Raw genomic sequence first — 22,246 nt, forward strand, 5'->3', positions numbered from 1 at the left:
TTCCAGGAAGATGTCATCAATGTGTCTAAACCAAACCAGGGACTGAAGACTTATGGATCCCATGAAAGGCTCCTCCAAACAACCCCTGAAAAGGTTGGCATAGGAAGGAGCTATCCTGGTTCCCATGGCCATACCCCTGATCTGTTTGTATGTCTGGTCCTCAAAGGAGAAGTAGTTGTGTAAAGTTGATTAAGGTGAGCAGGGAGGATGTCATAGGTGTGGAATCAGGTGGGCGCTGGCTGAGGAAATGTTCAGCAGCAGACAAATGATGTACGCAGGGGATGTTGGTGGCATCAGTAGTGACAAGCAAGGTGTGTGGTGGGAGTGGGATGGGCATGGACTTCAGATGATCTAGGAAATGGTTGGTGCCTTTGATACAGGAGGGAAGTCTTTGTACTATGGATTTCAAGTGCTGATCAACTAAGGCAGATATACGTTTGGTGGGTGCTTTGAAGCCAGCGAGTATAGGATGGCTAGGATAATTGGGTTTGTGGATCTTAGAAGAAGGTAAAAGGTGGGGGAGCATGGTTTGGTTGGGGTAAGAAGTTCTATGGATTGAAGTGTTACTCCTTGAGAGGGGTCTGAGGTTTTAAGGAGGGACTGCAGGTCAGTTTCAATCACAGGGATGTGATCTTGAATGCAGATGCTGTATGTAGAAGTGTCAGACAGCTGGTGTACACCTTCACTAACATACTCCTTTCAGTTTAGTACCATAGTGGTAGGTCCTTTGTCTGCTGGGAGGATAATGATGGAATCAGCTTTTAGGGATCACAGAGCATGGAGCTCTGCAGAGGACAAGTTAGGGTCATGTTATAGGAACCTGAGGAAGGGTTGTAAAGCAATGCTGGATGTGAGGAATTCTTGGAAGGCTTGTAGGGGATGATTTTGAGGTAGTGGTGGTGGATCAAATTGGGATCACGGTTGGAACTGTTCAAGGCAGGGTTCAATGTCAGGTCCTTCTTTGAACAGTTCCAACAATGATCCCAATATGATCCATGGGAACCAGGATGGCTCCTTCCTATGCCAGTCTTTTCATAGGCTGCTTGGAGGGGCCTTTCCTAGGATCAAAAATGGCTCTGAGCACTATGGGACTCAACATCTTAGGTCATAAGTCCCCTAGAACTTAGAACTACTTAAACCTAACTAACCTAAGGACATCACACACACCCATGCCCGAGGCAGGGTTCGAACCTGCGATCGTAACAGCCTCGCGGTTCCGGACTGCAGCGCCAGAACCGCACGGCCACCGCGGCCGGCTCTTTCCTAGGATCCATAAGTCTTCAGCACCTGGTTTGGTTTAGATACACTGATGACATCATGGTGAACCTGACATGTTGAAATTCCTGGGATCACTGAATACCTTCTCCCAATAAAATTTCACATGGTTCTATTTCAAATCCAGTGCCATTTTCCTTGATGTTGATCTTGTCATCATCTAAGACCACCTACACACTTATGTCCATATTAAACCTACTAACAAATGACAGTACTTACATTCTGACAGTTGTCATCCTTTCCCTGTCATATGTTCCCTCCCATACAGCCTTGGCGTTTGAGGCAAACATATTTCTTCAGATGCAGACTCTTTAAAGCAATACACCACCAGTCTCTTCTCAGGCTTCCCTGGATGTAATACCCCACCAGACTAGTTCAAAAGCAGATTTCCTGGGCCATCACATCCAATCCTGGTACCTGGGCCATCACATCCAATCTTGGTAACGCTGATCCCTCCAAAAAACAACTTCAGAGCACATAATTTGTCACTCAATTTTACTCTGGTCTGGAATGTATTAATCAGATATTTTGACAAGGCCATGACTCCCTAAAATCATGCCCTGAAATGAATTTTGCCCACCACACCTAGAACAGCTTTTCGTTGCCCTCACAATCCCCGCAATATCCTTGTCAGACCCTAAGCTCCTTCTGCACCCATCCTCATATCCAGTCGCTCCTACCCCTGTGACCATCCCTACTGCAAGGCTTGCCCTCTGCACCCTCCTATCACCATCTACACCAGCCATGCAACTGACAAAACATATACTATCAAAGGGAGAGCCATCTGTGAAACAACACATGTCATATACCAGCTGGTATGTAAACACTGTTTGGCCTTTGGCATTGGCAGGAATATCACCCAATTAGCAGTTAGGATGAATGGGCCTATTGAGAGGATGTGGATCCGGCAACACACAATATCCTGTTGCAGGGCATGCTCTACAATGTGACAGTCATGACTTCAGTGCCTGTTTCACACATGCTATCTGGATTCTTCCCCCAGACACCAGTTTCTCAGAAATCCATAGGTAGGAGCTAGCACTACAATATTTCCTTGATTCTCACCACCCACCTAACCTTAATTTACATTAATTTCTTTTGTCTCAGCATTTCTTCACAGTAATTACTCCTTTCTTCACTCCGTTTTAGTTTTCTACATCTTACATTTTTTACTTGTCTATTTATCACCGTCAGCCTCCCAGCTCTGTTACATGCAATGCACTTAGCTTTTCACTCTTATTAACACATGCATGATGTTGTAGCAGTTAACTCTGTCTTGCATATTACCCTGTTTTCCACCTTTAAGCTCTCAGGTTATCAATTCTCAGTGTGGGCACTCTCCAACAACCAGTCTTTCCTTCTCATCCCATTGAGTTAGTCTCCCCTGACCTCCGGTTCTGGGCAACTTTTCCAAAATCTATCCCTTTTGCTAGACCTCTCCAGTCCTTTTTCTTCACCCCTCTTCCTTCCCTTTCAACACTTCTGCTGGAAGAAGGAGCCAGAGGCTCTGAAAGATTGCGTAATTTTAACCTTCTTTTATGTGTGTGTTCTGCTGGTACTTGGTGAGCAGATTTCGTATCTATTGAATTACATTACAGTATAGCCTAGGAAAGTTACACAGTCACGTTAGTTGTGACTTCCATGGTTGACTGTGACACTGTTGTTCTATTGTTATGGAGTGTTGCCTGGACTTGAGCCAGATGCTGTTCATGTTCCTCGACGGTGGGGGGAAATGTCACAATGTTGGACAGGCATATGCAAATCGGAGACTGAACAATAAAGATCAATAAACTGTTGCCAAGCCTTGGTCACATTTTTTAGGCCATCTGGGAGGAAGCAGTACTCAAAAGGTCCAAAAGTCCAGTGGTGATCTGATATTATAGTCATAGGATAATACCTACATTTTATGAAGTGGAAAATTTTACACTTCTAAGATTTAGGGCAAATTGCCAATCTCTGCACCATGTTGAAACCTTATCAAGATCTGACTGAATATTTATGCAGCTTCTGTCAGACAATACTTCATCATAAGTAACTGCATCACCTGCAAAAAGCCTGATTTTACTGTTAATACTGTCTGTAAGGTTATTAATATAGAACATGAACAGCAAGGGTCCCAACACATTTTCCTGGGGCACACCTGAAGTTATTTATTTATTTATTTACACATCATGTTCCATAGGACCAAAGTGAGGAGCAAATTTCCAAGGTCATGGAACATGACAGTACATGAAATTACAACATAAAAATAATAACAGGTAAAAATAAATGTTTATGAACCTGAAAAAAGTCAGTCCATATGTTTAAGTAAATACAGTCAACAATACAACAAGAATCAGCTTAATTTTTCAAGGAACTCCTCAAAAGAATAGAAGGACTGACCCATGAGGAAACTTTTCAGTTTTGATTTGAAAGCCTGTGGATTACTGCTAAGATTTTTGAATTCAAGTGGTAGCTTATTGAAAATGGATGCAGCAGTATACTGCACACCTTTTTGCACAAGAGTTAAGGAAGTCCGATACAAATGCAGGTTTGATTTCTGCCAAGTATCAACTGAGTGAAAGCTGCTTATTCTTGGGAATAAGCTAATGTTATTAACAAGAAATGACTGTAAGGAATATATATATTGAGAGGCCAATGTCAAAATACCCAGACTCGTGAACAAGGGTCGACAATAGGTTTGTGAACTTACACTGCTTCTTGCCTGAATCGCCCATTTCTGAGCCAAAAATAACCTTTTAGAATAGGAAGAGTTAACCCAAAATAGAATACCATATGACATAAGCAAAGTAGACTAATTTTCGTGCCAAACGATCACTCACTTCAGATTCCGTTCAAATAGTAAAAATCACAGCATTAAGTCTTTGAATAATATCCTCAACATGGGCTTCCCACAACTGCTTACTATCTATCTGAACACCTAGAAATTTGAACTGTTCAGTTTCACTAATCAATGCCCATTCTGTGAAATTAAAACATCGGGTTTTACTGAATTGTGTGTTAGAAAACGTAAAACTGAGTCTTACTGTGATTTATCATTAGTTTATTTTCTACAAGCTATGAATGGCCATGACAATCAGCATTGTGAATAATGAGCTTTAGCTATCTGTCGCTAAAGTAAGAGGTGAACCAATTGTAAGCTACTCCCCGTATTCTGTAATGGTCCACCTTCTGGAGAAATATTTTGTGATCAATACAATCGAATGCCTTAGTTAAATGAAAAAATATGCATAGCGTTCAAAACCTTTTGTTTAACCCATCCAGTACCTCACAAAGAAAAGAGAATATCGGATCTTCAGTTGTTAAACGACTTCTAAAGCCGAACCGTACATTTGACAGCAAATTGTGTGATATAAAATGATCAGTTATCCTTACATACACAGCCTTTCCAATAACTTCAGCAAACACTGATGGCATAGAAATAGGTCTAAAATTATCTACTTTATCCTTTTCTCCCTTTTTATAAAGCAGCTTTACTACTAAGTACTTTAATCGTTCTGGAAACTGACCACTGCTGAAGGAAAAATCGCAAATATGACTAAATACATTGCTAACATGTGCAGCACAGTACTTTAATATTCTGCTAGGCATTCCATCATTACCATGAGAGTCCTTAGCCTTCAACGATTTAATTATTGACTCAGTCTCCTTCTTGTCTGTATCTCAGAGGGGTATTTCAGACATCAATCTCGGAAAGGCATTTGCCAAGAAAGTTATGCATGTAGAAACTAAATTTTTATTTAGTTCACCAGCAAAGCTCAGAAAATGATACTGTACATATATCTGATTTATCAGTAACAGAAATATTTTTACTGCAAACTGACTTTATATTGTCTAACTTGTGCTGCTGATCAGACACTTCCTTCACAACTGACCATATGGTTTTAATTTTATCCTGTGAATTAGCTATTCTACTTGCATACCACATACTCTTTGCCTTCCTAATAATATTTTTAAGTTCCTTACAATACTGTTTGTAATGGATTACTCTAGCTTGATTGTGACTACTTCTAACATTTTGATATAATTCCCACTTTGTTCTACATTATATCCTTATCCCACTAGTCAGCCACCTGGGCTGCCTATTATTGCTAGTACCCCATTTAGAATGTTCTAATGGAAAGCAACTCTCAAAGAGCATGAGAAATGTGTTAAGGAAAGCATTATATTTACCATCTATGTTATCGGCACTATAAACATCCTGCCACTCTTGTTCCTTGACAAGGTTTAAAAACTCTCTATTGCTGTTGGATTAACTTTCCTACACAGTTTTTAATTAAATGTGACATTTGTTTGAGTTCTAAAGCCTTTTAGTGTTAAAATTTGTGCATCATGGTCTGAAAGGCATTCACCCTTTTACTAACAGAATGCTCATCTAGTAATGAAGAATGAATAAAAATATTGTCTATGGCTGTGCTACTGTTCCCCTGCACCCTTGTTGGAAAAAACACAGTCTGTATCAGATCATATGAATTTATGAGATCTACAAACTTCCTTTTTCTTGCACCATCATATACAAAATTCATATTGAAGTCACCACATATAAATAATTTCTGGTACTTCCTACAAAGTGAATCAAGAACCCTCTCTAGCTTGAGCAGAAATGCTCTGAAGTCAGAGTTAGGGAACCTGTAAACAACAATTAGAAGTTTAGTTTCACTAAATTCAACTGCCTCTGCACAACATTCAAATATCTGTTCAGTGCAGTGCAGTGCAGTGATACATCTATGGATTCAAATGGAATACTGTTTTTTACATACACAGCCACTCCCCCACCCTGCAAAGAATTCCATGAAAAACAGCCAGCTTATCTGTACCCTGGTAAAGGAAGCCTCTGAATTGTCAAATTTTTTAAGTGGTGCTCTGATATACCAATAAGTTCAGAGTCAACATCTATAAGCAGTTCACTAACTTTATCTCTGATACCTCTTATATTTTGATGAAGTATGCTAATTCCTTCCCTACTTGGAAACATTACATTCTCTGAAGGTGAGCCCTTAGTTAGAGGGACTTCCTTTAAGCACGTATACCTATCGGCTGACTGCACTCTAACAAAAGGTGCAGCTCAGACACCAGTGAACACAAGAATTTTTCCGTGAGTGATTCCACCACCACCACCACCGCCACTGTCCACTACACTGTCACATATAAGTTTTGCCAGCCCCACCCCCTTCTCATACCTATTGAGGTGCAGGCCATTTCATAGTGAATCCCAATCTACTGATAGACCCAACTAGCACCACTGAGATGTGACCCATGCCCTCTGTCATCAGCACCATCCCCAGCCCCACGTTAATGTGCCTAATGCCCGCATTAAGATGAAGTCGATCATGACGCTGAAACAGTTACACGAAATGCACATTAGTGCCACCAGTTTGAGTAGCTGTCTTTACCAGGTCACCACCTACATCATATTCCCTGTCCCTATCAAGACTGTTCCCCGCTCCACCCACTATCACTACCTGATCCTTATTTCTACATCTAGCAATGACTGTCCTTCCAAGAAAACATGCTCTGTCTCCCCTACCAAAAAGTCCTCAGTCCAGTCACAAATTTCAGTTGATTCTCTATATGAGCATACTATTGGCAGTGTGTGTAGGTGCGGTACTGAGTCAAATGCTTTTCAGAAATCAAGAAATACTGCATATGCCTGGTTGCCTTGATCCAAAGCTTTCAATATGTCATAAGTGCAAGTTGGTTTGAGGAGGTCATTCTGTTCAAGATACCTCATTTTATTTGAGCTAAGAATATGTTCTAAGATTCTACAATATCATGGATATTGGATGGTAGTTTTGTAGATCACTTCTACTACCCTACTTGTAGAAAGGTGTGACCTGTGCTTTTTTCCAAGAAATGGGCACCATTTTTTGTATGAGGGATCTTACAGTTAGAAGAGGGGCTAACTCAGCTGCAAATTCAGTACAGAACCTGACAGGGAGTCCATATTTGTTCAATTTTCATGATTTCAGCTGTTTCTCAACATCACTGACACTAATAATTACACTCCTGGAAATTGAAATAAGAACACTGTGAATTCATTGTCCCAGGAAGGGGAAACTTTATTGACACATTCCTGGGGTCAGATACATCACATGATCACACTGACAGAACCACAGGCACATAGACACAGGCAACAGAGCATGCACAATGTCGGCACGAGTACAGTGTATATCCACCTTTCGCAGCAATGCAGGCTGCTATTCTCCCATGGAGACGATCGTAGAGATGCTGGATGTAGTCCTGTGGAATGGCTTGCCATGCCATTTCCACCTGGCGCCTCAGTTGGACCAGCGTTTGTGCTGGACGTGCAGACCGCGTGAGACGACGCTTCATCCAGTCCCAAACATGCTCAATGGGGGACAGATCCGGAGATCTTCCTGGCCAGGGTAGTTGACTTACACCTTCTAGAGCACGTTGGGTGGCACGGGATACATGCGGACGTGCATTGTCCTGTTGGAACAGCAAGTTCCCTTGCCGGTCTAGGAATGGTAGAACGATGGGTTCAATGACGGTTTGGATGTACCGTGCACTATTCAGTGTCCCCTCGACAATCACCAGTGGTGTACGGCCAGTGTAGGAGATCGCTCCCCACACCATGATGCCGGGTGTTGGCCCTATGTGCCTCGGTCGTATGCAGTCCTGATTGTGGCGCTCACCTGCACGGCGCCAAACACGCATACGACCATCATTGGCACCAAGGCAGAAGCGACTCTCATCGCTGAAGACGACACGTCTCCATTCGTCCCTCCATTCATGCCTGTCGCGACACCACTGGAGGCGGGCTGCACGATGTTGGGGCGTGAGCGGAAGACGGCCTAACGGTGTGCGGGACCGTAGCCCAGCTTCATGGAGACGGTTGCGAATGGTCCTCGCCGATACCCCAGGAGCAACAGTGTCCCTAATTTGCTGGGAAGTGGCGGTGCGGTCCCCTACGGCACTGCGTAGGATCCTACGGTCTTGGCGTGCATCCGTGCGTCGCTGTGGTCCGGTCCCAGGTCGACGGGCACGTGCACCTTCCGCCGACCACTGGCGACAACATCGATGTACTGTGGAGACCTCACGCCCCACGTGTTGAGCAATTCGGCGGTACGTCCACCCAGCCTCCCGCATGCCCACTATACGCCCTCGCTCAAAGTCCGCCAACTGCACATACGGTTCACGTCCACGCTGTCGCGGCATGCTACCAGTGTTAAAGACAGCGATGGAGCTCCGTATGCCACGGCAAACTGGCTGACACTGACGGCGGCGGTGCACAAATGCTACGCAGCTAGCGCCATTCGACGGCCAACACCGCGGTTCCTGGTGTGTCCGCTGTGCTGTGCGTGTGATCATTGCTTGTACAGCCCTCTCGCAGTGTCCGGAGCAAGTATGTGGGTCTGACACACCGGTGTCAATGTGTTCTTTTTTCCATTTCCAGGAGTGTATTTGAATCATCTTTTCAGTGGTACAAGGATTAAATTGAGGCAGTTCTCCTGGGTTGAAAAGAACATAAAGCTAAGAGTCAGCAAGTCAAAACTCAGAGGTGCTGTTTTTGTGGTTTATAGTCACCACACATACAAGATTTCCTTCATGTTTGATTTTGAAGTTTTATAAAGTTATTTTGTTCTTCTGCACCTCCCTTCTAACAAATGCTAAATAATCTTCATCTTATTATTAGAGATATCAATTCATAATATAATACTTGTGTTTTTTATATCAATTTCCTTTGGGTCTTATAGTACATTTTATAATGAACCATTTTTGTTGTGCCCTTAGACACTCTAACTGCAATATAAAGTTCCCTCTTTGTTTTGCACAGATGTTTAATTCCCTTTGTGATGCATGATTTCTTCAGAGATGTGGAAGTATTGTGTATAGCAGACTTTTTTGGAAAAACCTCTTCAAAGGGGAATGAGAATTCATTTATGAAAATATTGAATTTAGTGTTAATCTCATCCACCCTGTATGATGGGCTCCTCTCCATCTGCTGCAGTTTAGCTTTAAAGATTTCCAGTGAGTCTCTAGTCATTAATATTATTGATTTCCAAGTAGGGACTGATTTTTTGAGCGGTTTTCTGTCATTCAGAGTGAAGAGTTGTCCATCATGGCCATACAGCTCATTCAAGACATGGGTGCCAGTGAAGTTAAGACACATATTTACATCTATAAATACGTTGTCTATCAAAGTCTGACTCTCAGATGTGATCCTTGTGGGAAAGTTAACTACTAATATGAGGTTACTGAATTCATCAGAAGCTGAATCTCTATTTTGTTGTTGCTTTCAGTTGAATGGTTTGCATTAAAATCCTCAAGGTGAAAGATAGACAAGTTATGCTTGTTCATTGAGGTGACATGTATTTTGAAGGCTTCTTACTCTTTGTCTCTGCAGTCAAAAAATCCTTCAAATGAGAGTGGCACACTACCTTCTGTGTGCTTGTGGTTCCCTACATTGTCTATATGGCTGCTGTGTTTTCCTCCATTGTTGCTTCTTCTTCTGCAGGTGATGTTATGCCATATCAGTAATGCCTTACCAGAGATGTTACACGTTATACTCATGCCCCCAGGTGGCACTTGCTTTTGAGGGAAGAAGCAGCATGCACTTTGCTGTGTAACTGTTGCATCAAACATGGAATTGTTACTACATCCACATAACAGTAGTTTGACCGGTACTTCTCATGCTGATCTTGTGGACTTCATCATCAAAGCTGAAATAATGACTTTAAAATCTAAATATATGATTTCTTCTACACCCCATTTTATGACCAAAATGTCCACAGCATCTATAACTTAACGTGTGATATATTTTCCTCCACTTTAAAGAAACTAACAACTCATCCTAATAAAATCAGTTAATCCTTTCATGTACAAGATCAATGTCAAAATCCAGACTTCATCTACTTCCATTTCACCATTTTCCTATTGTTGATATAAAAGTTCTTGGGAAGTTTGCCCATCTCCAGGACAAGATATCAATCCGTGGAATACTTACTACTGTGTCCAAGCAGGTGTTTCCTCTCACTACGTTGCTGTGACCGCTGTCTTATACTAAAGATGCATGCCCTCCCTTAATATGGCTCACAACTTGCACAATGAAAATAAAACTAATGAACAATATCTGCATATTTCTATTAAATATTTTAGTTATTATTTTCTCACTGCATAAATGACTTTTATTGTATCGTTTCTCTGTATGAAGAAGCAGGGATATGCATCCTTCCCCTGGGGTGGTATGACAATTACATCATCCCATGGGGATTAAAATTATCTTTGAAATTTCCTGGGAGATTAAAACTGTGTGCTGAATTGTGACTCGAATGTGGGATCTATGTCTTTCAAGGACAAGTGCCCTATGGAGTGAGCTATCCAAGCATTACTCATGACCTTCCCTCACACCTCTACTTCTGTCAGTACTTCTCCTTCTACCTTCCAAAATTCACAGATGTTCTCCTGCAGATCTTTCAGTAATCCTGGAAGAAAGAATATCATAGAGAAATGTCATGACCACAGCTTAGTGGCTTGCTTCCAGAATTACTTTTCACTCTTCAGTGGAGTGTGTACAGATTTGAAACTTCCTGGCAGACTTCATTCTGCAAAGAATCCCCTAGGCTGTGGCTAAGCCACTTCTCCACATTCTCTTTCCTTCCATGATTCCGGCAAGGTATGCAGGGGAATATCTGTGAAGATTGTGGGCATTAGAAGAAGGGGTAAGGGTGGATGTAGAGTTGTGAGAGCAAGTTGTGGATCACGCTTAGATAGCTCAGTCAGTACAGCACTTGGCTGCAGAAGGCATAGGTCCAAGGTGTCAATACCAGTATGGCACACAGTTTTAATCTGCCAAGAAGTTTCAGAGACCATGAATTCTGTGGTGCACTGTGAATGGCACACCATAGGTGCATGCCTCTTCTTCTCACAAGAAGCACTGAGTTTTAATTAACATTGTCTGGGATACAGATACTTGAGCAACAATATATTGACTCAACTAATGTTGGTTCACTGAATGATGTACATATCAATCCTACAGCTTATATTGGACTATACTGGGATAGTAGGATTTTAATGTGCCATGAAGTTTCAATCATCACACACTCTACTGCAGAATGTAAATGCTCTTCAGAAATTATTCCCAAGGCTGTAGCTAAGCCACTTCTCTGCATAATCCTTTCTATCAGGAGCACTAGTCTCGCAAGGTATGTGTAAGAACTTACCAGATCATTGAATGTTAGGAGAATTGCTATTAGTGGATGTAGAGCTGCAAGGGCAGCTAGCAAGTTGTGCTCAGGCAGCTCAGTCAAAGGAGTGCCTGCCTGCTAAAGGCAAAAGTCCCAGCCCAAAACACAGTTTTAATCTGTCAGAAGTTTCAAACCAAAGCACACTCCACTGCAGGATGGAAATTCATTCATTATCTTTTTGCAAGGTTCCTATCAATCTACGTTTCTATTGTTTTTTAAGAACACAGGCCATGAAGGAAAAGGATTGAGTGTGTACCATCATTTTTGATATTCCATGCATAACCAGCTTCTAAATAGAATCTATTTGTTTTTCTTACAAGTTTAATTTTTTAAAGTTTTTATGCCTGGTAACAAATAAATTGTAGTCATCATCATTGTCAACCACTTGCATCCACTGCTGCATGTTGATCTTCTCTATATTTTTCCATAGACTGTGGCCTTCAGGTACATGAACATGTCTTGCTCCTGCTTGTACTCTTTTGTTGTCTACCAGCATTCCATTGGCTCATAGCCCCAGTTTGTTATGTCTTGAATCCAACAAAGGTCTTTCTTGTCCATTTATAATCCATTGCTTTATTTACAAGTCCCACTCACCTCCATTTTATTTTCATTTAGCGCAGATGTTTTTTTGTCTCTCCTAGTGATTCCCAACATGCATATCGCCTTAGCTAGCTGAGCAACCCTCAATGTTATAAGTACAACCTGGCAATACTTTATTATTATAAGGGACAGTGAAATGAAAATGATATAACTGGGAAAAAAGTAAGTAAACTATTTATTATTTCAAAAGTAAATGCCATAACTGTTAATACAATTATCCCACTTTGAGACAAGACAATCAATGCTTTCATGGAAAAATGTTTGTGGTTGCCTTTGGTAACATGATTGTGCCCAGATGCACACCTCTTCATCTGAAGTAAACCATCAGCCATGAAAGTCTTTCTTCAGAGCTCCAAAACTATGGAAATTACATGGGGAGAGATTGGGACTGTACGGAGGGTGTGTAACAGCTTCCCAGTGAAACTTATACAGCGTAGTCAAAACAACCTTGGCAACATGTGGACCCACAATATTTATTCTTGTGTTTATTTATTTTGCTGTCTTTCCAGTCATTATTCTGTTTCCTTGAGAACAGGATCTCCTCAACTATTTTTATGAATGTACAGGGTGTCCACAAAAAAGATGTCCCAGTTATAAATTTTAATAATATCAACTGTGAACATGATTGAATGTTGGTTCAAAGTCATAATTAAAGAGAAACTCAAACAGTCTTAGATAAGCTCATGTGTGAGTACTGATTCGCTGTTTTCTTGCTATCAGTGCCACATACACAAAAGATGACTCCTGACTATAAAACAGTTTGTGTTCTGAGTTTTGCTAAGAGTGGATCTATGATTTCAATTCAAAGTGCATTTCATTTAAAGTTTAATTGTGATCCACCATGTGGCAAAAGTATCTGCCAACAGTACAATCAGTTCAAAAGGACAGGATGTATGTGTAAAGGGAAAAGCACAAGATGATCAAAAGTGCATGAACAGGATGTTGATCATTTCAGAGCATCTTAATTTCACAGTCCTAAGAAGTCTGGTCTGTTCAGAAAGCACATCTTTAACTTCAGTTGCCAAAGATGACCGTGGTTTTAAGAAAACATTTACACATGTGGGCATGCCATTTACAGTTTGCATGTGCTTTAAAGCCAGATGACTGTGGTTTGCGTGTTACAACTCTGCAAGTGAAATGCTGCAGTGAGAAGATGATGTTCTTGATTGTGTGGTGTTCAGCGATGATATAACTTTCCATCTAAGTGGGAAGGTAACTACCCATAATGTTCTTATCTGGGATCAGAACATCCTCATGAACTTGGGACAATATGAAGGAGATTCCACAAAATTATATGTTTTCTGTGCTGTGCCCTGACATCAAGTGGTATGAACTTCCTTTTTTTCTTCTTCTTTTCTTTTCTTTTCTTTTCTTTTCTTTTTCCCTGAAGCTCTCATAACAGGTGTGGGACATATTGTTATTTTGCAAGAGTGTCTCTTACCCATATTAGAAAGTGAATATGAAAACATTATTTTGTAACAAGGTGGAGCTCCTCCCCATTGGCATCTTTCTGTATGAGAGTGGCTGAACATTGAAGTCCCCAACCATCAGATTGATCTTAATGATCAGTATGACAAAGCTCTTTTCCACTGGCCTCCATGTTCACCTGACCTCACACCAGGCAGTTTTTTTCCTTTGGAGTTTTATAGAAGATCCTGTCTACATTCTGCCAGTGCCTAATTATTTGCCAGAGCTGACACACAGAATTGAAGAGGCTATCACTTACATTACTCTGGAATTATCAACCACTGGAGTTTAGGTTGGATGTGTGACATATAAATAAAGGTGCATATATTCAACATTTGTAAGAAAAACTTGGTTACTTTATCTTCAATTTGATGTATGATTATTGTAAATAGTTTAAATTAAATTGTTATAATATACAATTGAAACTGCAACAATCTTTTACAAGCACCCTGTATTACTATTCTAAATTTTGGTGTGTTCATTCATTCATTTATACCACTCACTCATTGTGTTCAATAAATGCTGTCTTGAAGCAGAGCCTTCAGGGAAACGAAACAATTATTCAACTCATACGTAAAAATATAGCCAGACACCTCTCATAATGGGGTCAAATTCAAATTGATTGCTTTGCTGGCACTAGAGTTGCAGGATGGCTACTTGTGCCCCAAAATGGCATGTGCAGGACCTATTGGAAGGGATATTTGAATACCATGGTGAGTGCAGGTCAAGAATGCTAACTCAACAAAAACATTCCTTACTAACCGTTGCCTCCTTGCAGGAGGTTGGCAACTGCCACCAGGAGCCAGTTGTGTCTAGCTGACAGTAAGTGAGTACATTGAGGCAGTGGAGTGACAGCATAAAAGCAGATGGAAGCATGCGGCCTTACTGACGTGTGTGGGAGTCAGCTCTGCAGCAGGCCTGTTGAAACTGCTGAATGTGTATGCTGGATATGGCCTCAGGCAGCTGGTAATAGTGCGCAGATGCCTTATGACAAACCCAGGACCCTTCAAGACTGGCTGGAATGTCAGGTAATAGCACCCAATGGGTGGCCTCTTCTCAGATTGCTGAAACCTGGAACCACCAGGATTAACTGAGGGCTCATAGATGAGCAGCTTCATCTAGTTGATAATGATGCTTGATGAGGAAGAGAGCCATGTGCAAAGCCTTTGATGACTACCATAGCAGAGTACTGACAAAAGAACTTCTGGCCATATGTAAAGGCTGTGAGTGGCAACAAAGTTAGTGTCCAGTCCCTAGTGAATGAGACAGGAACTGAAACTGAGGATAGCAAAACAAAAGCTGAAATTCTTAACTCTGTTTTCAAATGGTCGTTTAAAAAGGAAAACCCAATTTAATCCTCGTATCACTGAAATGATAAGTGAAATAAGTATTAGTGACAATGGTATTGAGAAACAGCTTAAATCATTAAAATTGAGTAACTGTACACGGCATTATGGAATTCCTATCAGATTCTAAATTGAATCTGCAGCTGAGTTAGCCCCTCTTCTAACTATAATCTATCATAAAGGTCTCAAACAAAAATCTTTGCCCCATAGTTGGAAGTAAGCACAGGTACCACCTGTCTACAAGAAAGGTAGTAGAAGCGATCCAAAAGAAAATCTGGCTTTTTGTAGATGATGCAGTTATCTCTACTATCTGAGGGAACCTGCATAAATATTCACTCAGATCTTGATAAGATTTCAATGTGATGCAGAGGTTGGCAACTTGCTCTAAATGTTCAGAAATGTAAAATTTTGCACTTCACAAAATGAAAAATGTATCTTATGACTACAATATCAAGTAGTAGTAGTAGTAGTAGTAGTAGTAGTTTATTCACCCAGCAACCATGTGCTGAAATAACTGTTTGAAATTCTTCTAACAGCTCGTTTTTGTAAGGTGAAGATGGTTTTCTTGTTTGCCTTATTATGACCCCATAGGATTAGGTCATAGGTGATAGCAGAATTGATGTAAGCAAAATAGACAGTTCTACTACATTCTCTACAACACACAGTACTAATTATGCATAATGCAAAGCAAGCAGAGCTTAACTTGTTAGTGAGGTAGAGAATGTGGGCTTTCCAGTCTAAATTTTCATCAATTTTCACACCTAAGAATTCTGTGGCAGCTACCCTTTCAATTTGTTTATTTTGAATTTTGAGGTTCACATCATGATGAGACTTTATTTTCTTGTAATGTATATAATTAGTTTTTGAAATATTTAAGGTTAGCCTGTTTTTTTTTTCCTTTAAAACAACCATTTATGTATATAAGCACAAAAACAAAATATTGAAGTGCTGGAACTGATTCAACACGAATTGTATCCTACAATAGACTGAAGAACACATTTCAATATAGTGCCATTTGTAAGCTTGCAAAATAGAACATAAATAGTACCCTCTTCAGTCCAGACATGAGACATAGATCCGAAACGCAAACATATATATAATTGATTGTCTTAACTGGAATGACAGTTCTGTCATTTGATTCATAACCGTCCAAACTCAAAGTCATTTGGAGCACACAAACGGATAACAAGTGATGCACAGGTACATAAATTAATGAAAACGTCATAATGAAGCTAATAACACCATTGAGAAGTCGGGAGTAATCCTAGGAACTGGTATAACCCCTTACTCGTTGTGTATTTTGTTCGCTACATAGTCTTGCATGTGATTTGTGCCATTCCCGGCATCGAGAATTACCCTACGCCTTGTTTTTCAAAAATTATGTCTAACATGTTAGCAAACATCTTCCTGAAACTTGGGTAACGTTTCATCTTCCAGCGTGCCGTTCTCATGTAAGCCTCGAAACTAATGAGATTATCTTCACTATTGTGGATGATGATATATGTCACAAACTGTCCTAACATCCACATCACGGTGTTGTTCTTGGTAGCGGGAAAATGTTTTGCGTCCGGCCAGAGCAGGATGTCGGTGCAGTGGCTGGCTGGGCTGCTGCGGGTAATCAGGCCCAGCCTCTGCTGCACCCATTTCCAATTAATGAGATGACCGCCACAAGTGAAGCGATGGCGTAAGGTGTCGACCAGGCCACAGCGGACGCATTTATCACTGTCACTTAAACCGATTCTATGCAACCTTTCATTTGTGGGTATAACATCGTTTACCACTTTATACCATGTGGACGCCACTTCAGCAGTGTGGACGGTTAAACTTATGTTGTCCCAAACTGCCTTCCAATGAACACTTGGGTATTTAAGTTCAATAGGATTTCGGACTATTGGAGATGTCCATCTTTTTAATAACAGGTGCGTCGTCGGTAAATCCTGCGTGAAATAATGTCCATCAATATAGCTTACTTCAAGAAAGAACTGCTTGACATGTCGTAGTTTGTAATGTATTTTACCTACATCAATGGGTGGATGCGTATCGGTGGGTTGTAAGGTTCGGAAGAGCCAACTGGTTACGCTAAGAGGTTCCTTGTCCAACAAATGGGTGATTCGTTTAATATATAACGCAGTACACTTTCGGTTAATGTCAGGCATGTTTAGTCCGCCGGCCTGTCTGGAAGACGTCAGCGTGATGTATTTCACTTTGAACAGATGCCCTTGCCAGATAAATCTATTAGAGAGTTTCATCACGTGTTTGGCCTGCATCTTGGGGACTGGAAATAGTTGGGCCATATAGTACGCTTTACTGAATATATAACTGCTGAGGAGTCGTATGCGTTGGACAATGTTAACGGACCGCCAATTGTTTTCATAGATGGCACCTTGCATTTTATTGGTGACCTATGTCTGTTACAAAAAAGTTATATATAAGAGAGGTCCTAGAATGCTACCCTGAGGTACTCCAATTGGTACAGTCTGCATATCCGATCTGTACACAATGATTTGGTATTTATTGTTTGCTGAGGTAATTTTTACTACCTGTTTTCTATTGTGCAGATATGACTGAAGCCATTTTAATGCAACTCCTCATATACCTATAGCTTCAGGTTTGTCTAGCAAGATATCATGATCAACAGTATCAAATGCCTTTGGTAAGTTCAACTTTATTCCCACTGTACTGTTATTTCTGTCAAGTCCTATTACAATGTTTTTTATGAACTGGGTAATTGCTGTTTCTGTACTCATGCCTTTGTGAAAACCATGTTGGTTTACAGACAAGAGATTGAATTATTCGAGGTAATCTGTAATTATATTTTTCATGACAGTCTCTATTATTTTTGAAAATACAGATAACAAAGCTACTGGTCTATAGTTTCCCACATCATATATATTACCCTTTTTATACAATGGTTTTTACAAGACTTTTAATTGTCGATAGAACCAAACAGATATGCACATTGGAACACCTGGATGTCAAAATAAAACATTTGAAGCAAGCCTTCAAGAAAAATGGCTACTCAGGAAAAGAGATAAAGAGAATTTTGTGACCAAGGAACAGAAGACTAAAGGACATGGATGAACCACAACAGAAAAAAAACTTTCTCTCCTTTTTATTAAAAAAGTAACAGATCAGATCAGTAAGATTTTACAGAAACAGGTCATCAGACTGGTCTTTAGACCAACAAAGAAAATAAGTCAAGTACGCCGATCTGTGAAGGATAAACGCCCTCCTCTGTAGACATGTGGTGTATACAAAATTCTGTGTATGTGTGGTAAAGTTTAAATTGGAACTACCAAGAGGAGCATAAATACACAGCTAAAAAAGCACAAAAGTCTTTGCTGACTAGGAAAAATAGAGAAATCAGCTGTATCATAGAATGAAGTGAAGTTATCTGAAACAGAAGTTTTATCGACAACGTCAAATTATTTTCCACAACTATGTAGAGAAGGCATTGAAATTTATAAGCATCAGGACTTTTTTAATAGGAAAGAGGAGGCAATGAAACTTATCGACATATGGACAGAAGCTCTGCAAAATCACTAGACAATTTATCTTTGACAAGATGACAATCGATAGTTAAGTTTTATCTTTGACAAGGATTGTCTCTGCTCATCACGCGTTACTTTGACCACACCTCATTTCCTACACTATACATGTCACTCTCAGCCATCTGACCAGTCAGTCAGCAAGACTCAGTGGAGGAGCGCCTCTGAGGATGTCCAGCGCATGTTCGGCAGAGGATATGGTTCCAACATGATGGTGCACCTCCACACTCTGGAAGTAATGTGCAACAGTATTTGGACAGAACATTTCCAGGGAAATGGCTCAGACATGGAGGTCCAGTTTTATGGTCACATGTTCACCTGACCTAAATCCCCTGGATTTCTTCCTGTGGGGACACCTGAAGGAGCACATGCACCTTACTCTGCCGACAAATGTGGAAGAATTGGTAGTGCATGTTAATTCTGGTCTTGTTACTGTGGACACAGCTTTGCTGTGAAGGGTTCAGAGCTGTATGACCCGGCGGGTTGTGCAATGCTTGGACCTGCAGGGAGGTTGCTTTGAGCATGTGTTGTCCTGAGGACAACTTATTCTGTTGTGAAGGTCATGCGGTCATCAATACAGACATTTTTATTGTCACTGTTTGCTAAAGTGCGATGTCTGAGCACTCATATTACATATAGTATAAACGACAAGAAGATGTTCTGTTATTGTACGGTGCTATCACCTGTAGCATCTAGAAATTGATAATGTTTTTGTAGTTATTCTGTCCTATGACAGGTCATTTGCTTCAACTGTCTATTTCTTATTTGTCTAACCATGTATCTGTTATGTTCAGCATTACAAAATGTTGTAAATTTAGGATACATGTGACCTAAGAAACAGTGCATATTACAGTATGAACTGTCAGAATAAAATAAGCAAATAAAAAAAATGCGCACCAAACCAGGATTGAATGCTCGACCTCCTGCGTGCTAACCTACAATTCTATCCAGTGCACCAACTGTACAGCATGACTAATCTGTGCTGACAGAGATAGTTAATCAGTCAACTGATGCTGCATGAATCCCACACGCTCCTACACATCACCATCAAATTTTCTGCCTCTTCATTACTCTCATAAGCTTTGAGAGGTGTAAAATATACAAAAAAAACTAGTTTACTTATCTTCATTTTCTTGTTGTTGGCTGCAGTCACGTCTAGGGGTAAATTCTTGAGCCCGTAATTTTTTTAACTTACTGGGTTCCAGTTGATCTGATAATTGATGAAGTAATTTCTGTTTCTACGACTTTTTTATTTTACACATTCTTCTATGTCACACTGTCTTTACAGTTTCCACTTCCATAAAAAACAATAATTACATAGTTAGTGCCAAAATTAAAAAACACGTCTGACTCCATCAGAGGCATGCCCACTACTACTTACACTGTGCAGTACTAACAATATCCCAAAGAGTTTACAAAGCAAAAGAGTATACCAACTTTCTTGACAAAAGAAAAATCTTCACCAAGTTGTATCATTATTTTGTAAATGACTCCAGAAATAAATTTAATAATTAGCATTAGATTGTGCAATTAATAATATGAATTTTAAATATGCCAATATTTCGTAATTTCAAATATTTCTAAAAGAAGAATAATTTTAGCTGTATTGACTAATAATTTAATATCTTCTTATACATTTTAGCCAGAAATATAACACATCATATACTAAATCAAATGAAATTCATTTAGTTAAATGCTGTACGGTTAGAGGCGCCATCTCACTGACTGCGTGGCCTCTCCCACCGGAGGTTCGAGTCCTCCTTCAGGCATGGGTGTGTGTGTGTGTTGTTCGTAGCATAGGTTAGTAAGTTAGTTTAAGTAGTGTGTATGTCTAGGGACCGATGACCTCTGCAGTTTGGTCCCTTACGAACTTACAAACATTTGAACATTTGGTTAAACAGCTGAAATAATGTTCACCTATACAAGCATCAACAGTATACTTGATACTGTACCAGTTTTTCCATTCTACTGCAAAGGGTTCATGTTAGCATTTTGCAGCTGTGATTTATTAAACTGATAGTTCAGTAATTTTCACACCTGTCAACACCTGCTTTATTTGGAATTGGGATTATTATATTCTTCTCCCCCCCACCCATGAACCATGAGCCCTGCCATTGGTGGGGAGGCTTGCGTGCCTCAGTGATACAGATAGCCATATTGTAGGTGCAACCACAATGGAGGGGTGTCTGTTGAGAGACCAGACAAATGTAGCAGCCTTTTTAAGTAATTGCAGGGGCAATAGACTGGATGATTGACTGATCTGGCCTAGTTACATCAACCAAAACGGCCTTGCTCTGGAGGTATCGCGAATGACTGAAAGCAAGGGTAAACTACAGCTGTAATTTTTCCTGAGAGCATGCAGCTTTACTCTATGGTTATATGTTGATGATGTCCTCTTGGATAAAATATTCCAGAGATAAAATAGTTCCCCATTTGGATATTCAGGCAGGGACCACTCAGGAGGATGTTGTTATCAGGAGAACAAAACTGGCATCCTACAAATCGGAATGTGGAATATCCGATCCCTTAATTGGGCAGGTAGGTTAGAAAATCAAACAGGGAAATGGATAGGTTAAAGTTAGATATAGTGGGAACTAGTGAAGTCTGGTGGCAGGAGGAACAAGACTTCTAGTAAGGTGAACAGAGGGTTATAAATATAAAATCAAATATGGGTAATACAGGAATAGGTTTAATAATGAATAAAAAAAATAGGAACATGGATAAGCTACTAAAAACACTATACTGAATGCATTATTGTAGCCAAGATAGAAGCAAAGCCCTTGCTTGGCACAGTAGCACAAGTTTATATGCCAACTAGTTCCGCAGTTGATGAAAAGATTGAAGAAATATATGATGTGATAAAAGAAATTATGCAGATAGTTAAGAGAGATGAAAATTTAATAGTCATGGGGGACTGGAATTTGATAGTAGGAAAAGGAAGAGAAACAAAAGTAGTGGGTGAAACGAACCAGGGGTAAGGAATGAAAGAGGAAGCCACCTGGTAGAATTTTGCACAGAGCACAACTCTATCATAGCTAACACTTGGTTAAAGAATCATGAAAGAAGGTAGTATACATGGAAGAGAACTGGGGACACCAGAAGGTTTCAGATTGTTTATATAATGGTTAGACTGAGATTTAGGAACCAGATTTAAAACTGGGGCAGATGTGAACTCTGACCACAATTTATTCGTTATGAACTGTAGATTAAAACTGAAGAAACTGCAAAAAAAGGTAGGAATTTAAGTAGATGGGGCTGGATAAACTGAAAGAACCAGAACTTGTAGAGGGTTTCAGAGGGAGTATTAGGGAATGATTGACAAGAACAGGGGGAAAAAATACAGTAGGTAAAGAATAGGTAGCTTTGAGAAATGAATTAGTGATGGCAGCAGAGGACCAAGTAGGTAAAAAGACGAGGGCTAGTAGAAACCCTTGGATAACTCAAGAGATATTGAATTTAATCAATGATAGAAGAAAACATAAAAATGCAATAAATGAAGTGGGAGAAAGGGAATACAAACTTCTAAAAAATGAAATTGATTGGAAGAGCAAAGTAACTAAGCAGGACTGGCTAGAGTTATACACTCCTGGAAATTGAAATAAGAACACCGTGAAGTCATTGTCCCAGGAAGGGGAAACTTTATTGACACATTCCTGGGGTCAGATACATCACATGATCACACTGACAGAACCACAGGCACATAGACACAGGCAACAGAGCATGCACAATGTCGGCACTAGTACAGTGTATATCCACCTTTCGCAGCAATGCAGGCTGCTATTCTCCCATGGAGACGATCATA

This window comes from Schistocerca cancellata, chromosome 2, assembly GCF_023864275.1.
Source record: "Schistocerca cancellata isolate TAMUIC-IGC-003103 chromosome 2, iqSchCanc2.1, whole genome shotgun sequence".
In the NCBI taxonomy this organism is placed as follows: domain Eukaryota; kingdom Metazoa; phylum Arthropoda; class Insecta; order Orthoptera; family Acrididae; genus Schistocerca; species Schistocerca cancellata.